General features: G+C 32.6%; 1 pseudogene; it reads right to left on the bottom strand.

Moving 5' to 3' along the window:
* Positions 1-2021: 2021 nt before the first annotated feature.
* On the bottom strand, positions 2022-3569 carry LOC112681587 (annotated as a pseudogene).
* Between the last annotated feature and the right edge of the window lie 6565 nt (positions 3570-10134).

The raw sequence follows: 10134 nt of genomic DNA on the forward strand, positions 1-10134 counted from the left end.
AAAATTACATTATTAGTTATTAGTTTTAATATTTATAAGAAAAAATATAATAAAGTTTAAACAAAAAACAACTTTATTTGATTGAATTCACATCATATTTTATTATTTTATTCAAAAAGTAATGACAATCTCCTTTTGTTTGAAGCAAATAAATTAATTGAATCATCATTTGTTGATTAAAAAAAATGTTAGATACTTGTTAGATACAAGGATTGTCGAATAGTCACTGAATACCCAAGATCAGCTTTATGTAAAATAACTTCCAATTTTGTAAGTGACGCGAAAATCTCAGGGGGGGGCAATGGCCCCCACTGCCCCCCCATCCGGGCGTCCCTGCCACTACGTGTTGTTAATGATGAAAAACCAGATCACATCGACTTGTTGTTGGTGATTGGCGGCAGCGGATCGCATTATTTATTTTATATCATAGACGTCACGGCTTATTAGATCACGGAAAACCGGTCATAAAGAGTGAGTCGTGTTTTGTAAACGGTGCTTCACGGGTTATGGTAATAGGATTCATAAATATGTGTTGGGTGGTCGGGCAAGCGCTGGAACAGCGCACACTGATTTGTGGAAAACATAATCCGATACTACCGGTAATGCCGTCAGAGAGTGAATGTCTGGAGTTCAACGCGTGTAAAATACGGTTCGACGTGTCCGTTCGTCGTGTATGCGGATTTCGAGAAAAAAAACCAACGAAGAAAAAGATAAAAACACGATAATAATATGGAAACGTGTAGCTATGAGCTACGGTTTCGTGGTAAAGGCGAGCGATGACGTACCAGTAAGATTTTTGGAGGAGCATGGTATACCCAGTGACGGAACTAGGGGGTAGCAGACGGAGATTGATCCCCGGGCGTAACATTTTAGAGGATGTAATTTTTATAATTATCAAGAACTAATTTGATAATTTTAACTTTGTTAAATTTTGTAATTAGGTTAAAACTCAATAAGTATGATTGTATATTAATTATTAGAAAGAAATTCTCGAGAAGAGTATTTGATATTGGTCTATGAAAGGGCGTAATTTTAAAATCTTCCCAGGGCGTAAGAATTCCTAGTTCCATCTGTGGGTATACCTACCGTACCGATTACGTATCGTGGTAGTGAGAACCGGAAGGACGTGGCAACGCATTTCGTTGAGGCTGTCACCGAAATGTCGCTTAAGATCGAGAAAACCGTCGAAGACAAATTTGCCGATAAATACGAATTTAGACGACGAATAGGTTCACGGGACTGCTGCCCATTGCAAACCCTATCATATGAAGTTCATCCCACTTACGGCACTACTACATTGTAAGACACGTGACCATTGCCGTTTCTCTCGGAAATACCGTCAAGTTCTATGTTATTTATGCAATCAAAAACTATTTTTGTAAAATGCTACTTACATAACTTATCAAACTACGATGCTCACTACACAATTACAGAACTTGGTCAGGACATCAAGTCAATTACAGTTCTTCCAAACAGCGAGGACAATTTTATTTCATTTTCTAAATGTGTGCCTAACACTTTCGCAATTAAATTTATAAACACTGTTCAATTCATAGCTTCGAGTCTATCAATACTCGCTAGAAATTTAATAACGCCTAAGTTTGAGAAATTCTGTGAAACCACCTAAAGTTTTTACTGACAGAAATAAGCCACTTGTGAATCGTAAGGGTGAATATCCTTATGAATACACTGACAAATAGGAAGAACTGGACAGAGACTGATTACCGAGGAAAAAAAATTTCTAAAGCACGTTGACTGAGTCGGGGGTAAAAAATGATGATTTTGAGTACGCTAAAGTGGGTTGGAAGCATTTTGATTGCGAGACGCTGAGCAATTTCTATTTAAAAATTGACGTTTTATTGTTGGCCGACGTATTCATCAACTGCAAGTTAACCGCTCAGTGTTTTATGCCAAGGTGCACATTGTCCGCAATCTCCCATATTATGCTCGTTCTCATCTATAGCCTATCCAAAATAATAATTTGTTGATATAAATGTATTATAAAATAATTATATTTTATCTTACCATCGGTTTTGTTTTCCAGACTGGTACCCATGCCGCTTGTGTAGGATCCATCGGCACAAATGATGATATGTACTATCAACCCTTTTTTCCCCGCCAGATCCCTAAAATTGTATATCATTTAATATTTTAATTATTTTAATTTATAAATTATAGATTATTCGTACTTGTGAACAGTCTTCGTAGTCGGAAAGCAATGAAGAAATACACGACAATTTTGGTGGAGAAATGAGTCTCAACTCGGGTTCGATGAAAAACTAAAAATAATAATAATAATAAATTATTTAATAAATTTTTACAAGTGATATAAATTTAAGATATAATTTGTTTACCTTTGTTGACATTCTACTGCTCCACCGTTGCGCCCAATGTTTAGCTAATCACGATGAAGCATATATTTTTAGCTGACTATATATAGATTTCATTTTTACTCATAATCAAAATCGCTCGATCGTCACTTAAGTTTTTGATATAGGTATTAACTAATTTAATACCTTTAATTAAATTAATACATTCATTTCTCCTGTTTTTTTTTTTTTTTTTAGTGGTGAATTTACTTTAATGAATTCAACATCGATGTACTTTAAAAACGTATTAAATTTTTTCAGGACGATAGGTCTTACGATAGTCGATTTTCGAGCTATTATCTCAAATATGCAGCATTCTAAATACTTTATCCGCATTAAATCGGAACGATTCAGCAATACTCTACAACCATCCCGAATTTTTGACTCGATAGCAAGCATATTTTCACGGTGATATACCATACTAAACATTGAAATCATATCTGTTTCCAGAAATAAGGTTATTTTATATTTTTTAGGATTATCCAATACGAAATTATATTTCCCATCAACAAGAATATACGACTTAGAAAATTGCTCGATATATTTACATATCATGATGGTGTAATTATTAATCAAGTCCTACGTTCAAAAATTGACGGTTGGTGAAGTCGAGTATGAAATTACTGCAGTCAATGAGTTCCGCGGACGGTGCTTGTGATACATATGTAAACGATTTTTTATATAACCTCTTGTTTTCTGTAATTGATCCAGTCATTATGACAGTTGACGTAAAAATTAACTTTGTAAAATAACAATCACTTTAAATATTTCAAGACGGAGAGAGCGAGTAATTTTTATGTAGTGTAGGACTAGAGAAACACTGAATGACTGATGAATATTATAAATATTTCAGTCGAGAGTCTCTCAAAATAAAGACTTAATTAGTTTAATGTAAATTTTTAATGGACAAAGAAGAAGGGTGTAGGTCATTTACAGTGTGCGAATTAAAACCTTTCAATATTGTTGTTTATGATATTAGTTAATATAAGTTCGATAAACATTAGTTAATGCATTAAGTACTATTGGCGATTGACAGGACGCATGTACGTGAGAATATTATTTCTTTATCGGTTATTAAGTATGTATTGTATATGGCTCAGTTATAATATCGGTTATGCGTAGATGACAATATAATTTCAAAATTTATGTTAAAACTGTTAGTTAATATGGAAATTCATTTTAACGACAGTTGACTCATCGCATAATGTATACCTGTGTGCGAAAACAATTTTGAATAGAAATTTAATTCACATTAAATTTCTATATTATACTCTAATTGTACTATTATTTTCTACTAGTTTATTATTGTCCGTATACTTGTCACTATGGAACGGAACTAATGGCATTTGAATTTAATGGGTACGAGTGTAGAAAGCGAATTTTATAAGATATATTACATATATTCATTTTTTCTATCAGATTTGACTAATAATTTTTAATGTGTTTGAGTAGAAGTGGATAACGATAGAGACTTATCACACCCGATTCGATTCCAAGAACGCAGAATATTAGATTTTTTTGTACAAAACAATTTTATTCGTATGTAAATATATATAGCGGGGCGACGTGAAACAAAATGAAAAAAAAATAATAGAAGAGTTATTTTATTCGCGTATATATTTCGTATCGCGGCGCGAAGAAATATCCGCTGTACGATCTGTACACTTACAACAGTGTCAGCTGCGCGTTCGAGTGTCATTTTTCCAAACCAACGTGATTTTAATCGTAAGACCCGCGCGATGGGAGTACGAAAAGCGAAACGAAGCGCTTTGTCCGTAATAAAATATATATACAGTAGGATCTCGATTATCCGAACACAGGCTAATCCGAAAAACGCGGCAATCCAAACGGGCTTGAGAATTATCGCATCGCTATACTAATACACTCAAGTACGTGTATCGTAATAATGGTAAATACATATTTTAAATAATAATGTTCGTAATAAATATTAACCGGACGTACATGCACGCGTATATAATTGTAATTTTTTTTATGTACATCGTATTTTTAACTTACGGATTTATACAGGCGAAAATAAATTTCATTATTTAAATTACAATAAAATTGATGTTTTCATTAAACCCTTAGGTAATCCGAACGACCCCTTCCCCTGATCTCGTTCGGATTGTGTGTTATTAAAACGTGTAAATACGTGTCACGGCAAAGTGCACACACGCCGTACACCATTACCATATATCAATACGATACGCGCGAGCGTGATGTGACAGCTCCGCGACCGGACAGGGATGGCGTACGCAATGCCTGTACCCTTTCTAATTATTTTTTTTGTTACGTCCGATCATGATTTACGACTGCACGTAGGACACTGCGTATGACCGCGCCCAGGTACGTTCGTATTTCTAATATTCGCCGCGTACGCGTACGCCCGTGCGCGAGTGCATAAGATGTATTGCATTTTTGTCACGAGCGATCGATGCATTAGTCAGATATTATGCAGTGCTCGCGTCATAAAGGTAACCGCTTTCCTCTTTCGTCCGGCCGACGGACACGCGTAATAATAATAATTACGAATAATAATAATTATAACTTAATTGCATTTAAGAAAACATTTTTACATACATTATACGAATAAAACTTATTTAAATGATTGTCTCCGAAATCCAAGACTTGTGGAGGAGACAACAGCTCTTATTTTAAGGTGTGTTTACAGTTTTAAAACAACTACATTTAATTCGTATCGAACTATTCGACTTGAGTTTATAAAAATAAATAAATAATAATTAAACAATAAATTATAAGACAGGTACGATATTTTGGGCCGTGTGGCAACGATCAGTATGTTATTAGAATAGCATCAAGTATAATATGAAAAGGAGTTAAAACTCGTTATCGAGACCCAGAGCGACCGGGAAAAATTTTAAATCGTTTACCGACCGAAATCCAGAACCCGGAAAATACACCATGAAACCGGGTTTTTTTTTTCCCAAACCAAAACACGGAGAATCAGCGTCAGGTTACCCTACAGACAAAGTAATCAGGTGATTGGAGCGCAAATTTATTGGAGCAGCAAATTTATCGCACTTATGAAAAAAAATGTATTTATAAAATTATATTATAATTTATAAATATTAATCTTAGGTTATTAACTCAGTGAATACTGAAATGGTTTCGATGAACGCAATCAACTATAATTGTTATTATTAGCGAATCTATGTTTTCCGGGAAACTGTTTATAATCATAGCTATACATTCTAGTTACGCAAATATTTACGATTAATTCGAATTTTTGATCAACATAGACAAGAAGTCAATTGATACCAATGATATTGTCCAAGGAGCCAAAAAATTACAATAATTTTATGAAACGGACATTGATGAAAACACATATTTACACAAGAATACATACATTTCAAAACGTATTTGTAAAATACAACAGAAAAAAAAACAACAAAATCAAAGTTTATTTACATTTTTTAGAAATCAGAATTTAGAAAAACTATTTTCGAATGTTAGTATCACTTTAAGAATATACTCCTGTATGGCGGTTACTAATTGTTCGGCAGAAAGTTCATTTTTGTGTCTCAAAAGAACTAAAACTTATCTAAGATCTACTATTAGCGAAAATCGTTTAAATAGTTTGGCTCTCCTGTGCATTAAATCGGAATTAGTGTCGATAATTGACTTCCAAAACCTAATCGATATATTCGCTAACCTCAAAAGCCGATCGTAAATGATTTAATATTTGTATTAAATTTAAAATAATAAAGAATAATTTAACTAACAATATATTTCTATATGTATTTTGTTTTAAAACAAAAGTTTAAAATGAAACGGCGGCAAATGTCCTGTTTGTTGGCGGCAAACTGCTTAATCCGCCACTGCGGAGAATAATCGAACCGGTGTTCAAATCCGTTAAGATTCGTCTTATAATTTAAGACCATGTAAAACTGTGAATCAATTTGAAACAAATGTACGGACAAGTAAAATGTTTTATAACATCGAACTTGGTTTAAATTTATAGGTTACCTTCAAACTTTGTTCTCGGGAAATGGAAATTGGAAATTCAATTTTCATCCGTTATTTATTAATTTTATTTTGATTTATTGACGCCCAAGCAATATGATTCAATGGTTATAATAGGATGTTTTAGTATTTATGCGTAAAAAAACTATCACCGATGATATTCCGGTGTGTGGTAATACTTTGAAATTAAAATACACAATCATTTTTGACTGTTCTGAATCGTCATTAGTCCACCAAGTTTTAATCATTTTGTTTTCATTTGTGATTTTTATTTTATTCATCCTTAATTTAAGTATTGTCTTCAACTACCGTTTCTACTTTCTACTGTCTGACAACAATTTACAAGAACCATCAATAAATAACTATTTTCTACTTAATTAACTAATGTTCGTTAATTTATGTTAAGTTTTTATTGTATTAATTTAAGAAACACACCTTAATTACATCCGTTAACGTAATTTGAAGAAAATAATATTGTTTTGACCCTCTGCTATAATATAATACTAACTCTGACTTTTAAGGAATTCGAAAACTATTCTATACCGAAAAAGGACAGATTTTCTTCAAATGTTTTAATAAATTGTAATGTTATATTTTTGTTTTCATTGTCTATTTATTACAGCTGCGGATAGGAACAAAAAAATAATATTGATCTTTTTAAAATGAATAAGTTTACTTTTTCATATGCGATTTTATATCATACTAATACAATCAGGTTGCGATATATGTTCATATTATTTCCAATCATTTATAATATAATACACATATTTCAAGTGTTCGATTAACTTTGGAAGAAATTTCAGAAATAAAATCGAAAACATCGGAAAAACTGTGTCAGAATAAGACTTCATAGTGAATTCAAATAAGTTATTGAATTTAGTTATCATACAACCAGATATATCGGCATATTATCGATGGGCAAATATTACGCAGTAACTAAACACAGTGGCATATTTTCAAATTTATTGTCAGACGACAGTTTAAATTTTTTCTAAAAAATAAAAGATTTTATAGTATTATAAAAAAAACATAAGTTATGAAGTAATAATTTTATTATTTTATTATTATTATAAATACAAATGAAGAGTTACTTATAGTAAAAAAGTTAAACGATTTTTTTTTACTAATTCATCAAAATTTCTTTAGTTATTATTAGGTAGTTTTTATTTATTCATTATATCGCTAAACCATAACCTTTTTATTTCTTCTGAGGGTGATTCGAGACTTGGGGCCCCTACACCCCCCTAAAATACGTCACTGCCTAAGCCACTGATTATATTTGAACAGATATCTTACTCGATCGAAAACAACGGTGAAAGGAGGAGGGAAATAAGCCTCCTCGGTTGGGCACATTCAATTCAATGTAGCTACATGAGTTCATTTATTATTCTGATACAATAAAATCTTATTTGATGTATTTTTTATCATTTTAAAGATTGTTATAAGTAATTGCATTCCACTGTCATATTCATGATTCATATGTGTCAAATATTGAATTTTCAAAGTGGTCTTCACAAACCTTTTGACTATTTCTTTTAGAAAGTTCTTTTACCAGGTTTTCTGTATTACAATATTTTATCCCTACCACTAGACGCCCGTCTTTTGGATACTGGATTAAACTTATATTTCAGTAGTGCAACATATTCCAATTAGTTCTTAAAGGACTTCAAGACCTCAGGATAACCTAATGGAATTCCAATGTTGGCGACCTAGTCGGACGACCAGAAAATATATATATATTATTTTTTTCATGAACACGAAAAATGTTTTACGCCTTGATCTTGATCAAACTGATTTCGTTGCGGTGCTAAACGCCATTGTTTTCGTTTACATACCGAGTAAACTATCTGTTTTCATGTAATCAGTGTCTAAACTACAATGTTTGATGTATATACGTATACTGTATATTGGAGTATTTGATCCCTTTAACCTACTAGGTATTTTCGCATTGTACTTGATTTAATGACATATTATCATAATAACTATATAGGTTACAGTTCTAGTTTCGAAAAAAATAATATATACACGTATTTCCATATTTAATCGATGAAACAATACTATGTACGTGTTTTACACTGATGATCACGTGAAACGTTTTTCAAATCGATACGCTTGCAGTGGAACCGTGTGTTCGACGCGCGACTGTATTGTGTACAACCCCCGCGTATATTCGCTACTGCGGATCAGCGACAAATCGTTTTCAAGTAATACATCGCATTTGAAGTCGATACGGTTCCCGATGAAATACTGCAACGCGCATGGGAAGAGCGGGTTTTTAATTGTGTATGCGACCACAACTTTGCTCTTATAACGCCGACGACCGTTTTACCCGGAAAATTGCTTTTCAACTTTACTGTACGTTAGCGGTCTCTTGCGATCATCGTGTAGCCGACAGCCAAACGGCATTTGCATATGTACCGTACATCGGTCACGTGTACGTGTCACCGTAGTATTTTTCCGAATAAACACTGATGTTTCCGCGCCCATACTTGCTCGACTGAATATACTGTTCGGAGAACAATAGGCGACGCGAGTATATCTTCGTTCCTGGTGTCGAGCGATGGTAGAATTCAATGTCGCCCCAAGTTTTTCTGGGCCAGGGGAAGATTAATTTGGGGGCCCTTCGGGGAAATTCAAGGAAATGATAAATAAAATACTCGCTGAGATTAACAAAATTCTTGCAAACATATTTTTCCAAACCTTAATCAATCAAATTCATTTATATGAATGTACTGCATTACATACTTACACAATAGAATTAAATATTATTCATATTATAGTGGTCGCCGCTTATAGTGTTCACTGGTTATAAGAATCAGCCGCTTATAGTGATCAAAAAATTCCAGGAACGGAACAAACAGCCGTTATAAGTGCATTTTTCGTCGCTTACAGTGTTCAGGTTTTCGGTTATTGTGATCAAAAATATAAAATATAAATACAATTTACAATAATATCACCTCTTTTTGGGTACAGAGAAAATGATTACGAATGATTACGAACTTTAATCGAGCTAATATTATCTAATGTAACCCACGTAATGAGCGATACTTCATATTGTACATTCGTACATGTTTGAAATCGTTTTTTATTCTCACAAGCACCGATATTCTACACTTTATACGCAGTTTGTCAATTTGTTTTCGTCCGTCGCTCAGTGTACTGTATGCAGTGGCGCGTTTAATACATACGCGCCCTGGGGCAAAATAATTTTTCCGCCCTTCTCCCTTGCCAAAATATATATATATATATAAATAAATTCAAAGTCAAGCAATAAAAAAATTAATTTTACGAAACAAATTATAAATCAGTTGTTTTGCGATATTGTATTAGATAATTGTATAGTAATACATATCCTCACGTTAACCTATTTTTTTTTCAGTGAATATTCCTTTCTTAGAAATATATATATAAATATTAAATTTAGAAAACGGAATTTATACTTATTATATGCACAATGATTAACAATACATGATTTTTTTATTAGATTAAATATATTATATTTATTATTAATTATATATAATAAAATAATCGATAGCTTATAATTTTTTTCTTGACTTTTGAGAAGAAAAATGTTCAATAATATCATTAAAATTAATAGTTTTCGTTAAATCAGCTTCAATGTTGAGGGTTGTTAATTAAGATGATTTTCTCTCGTTGTTGATCTTAAATAAGTTTTGATCCTTTTTAATGTAGAAAATTATTTTTCCGTTGAACAATTACTTGAAGGTGTACACACACACACACACACACACACACACACACACACACACACACACACACA

Source organism: Sipha flava, unplaced genomic scaffold (genome assembly GCF_003268045.1).
Source record: "Sipha flava isolate LNK unplaced genomic scaffold, YSA_version1 192_pilon_pilon, whole genome shotgun sequence".
NCBI classification, from domain to species: domain Eukaryota; kingdom Metazoa; phylum Arthropoda; class Insecta; order Hemiptera; family Aphididae; genus Sipha; species Sipha flava.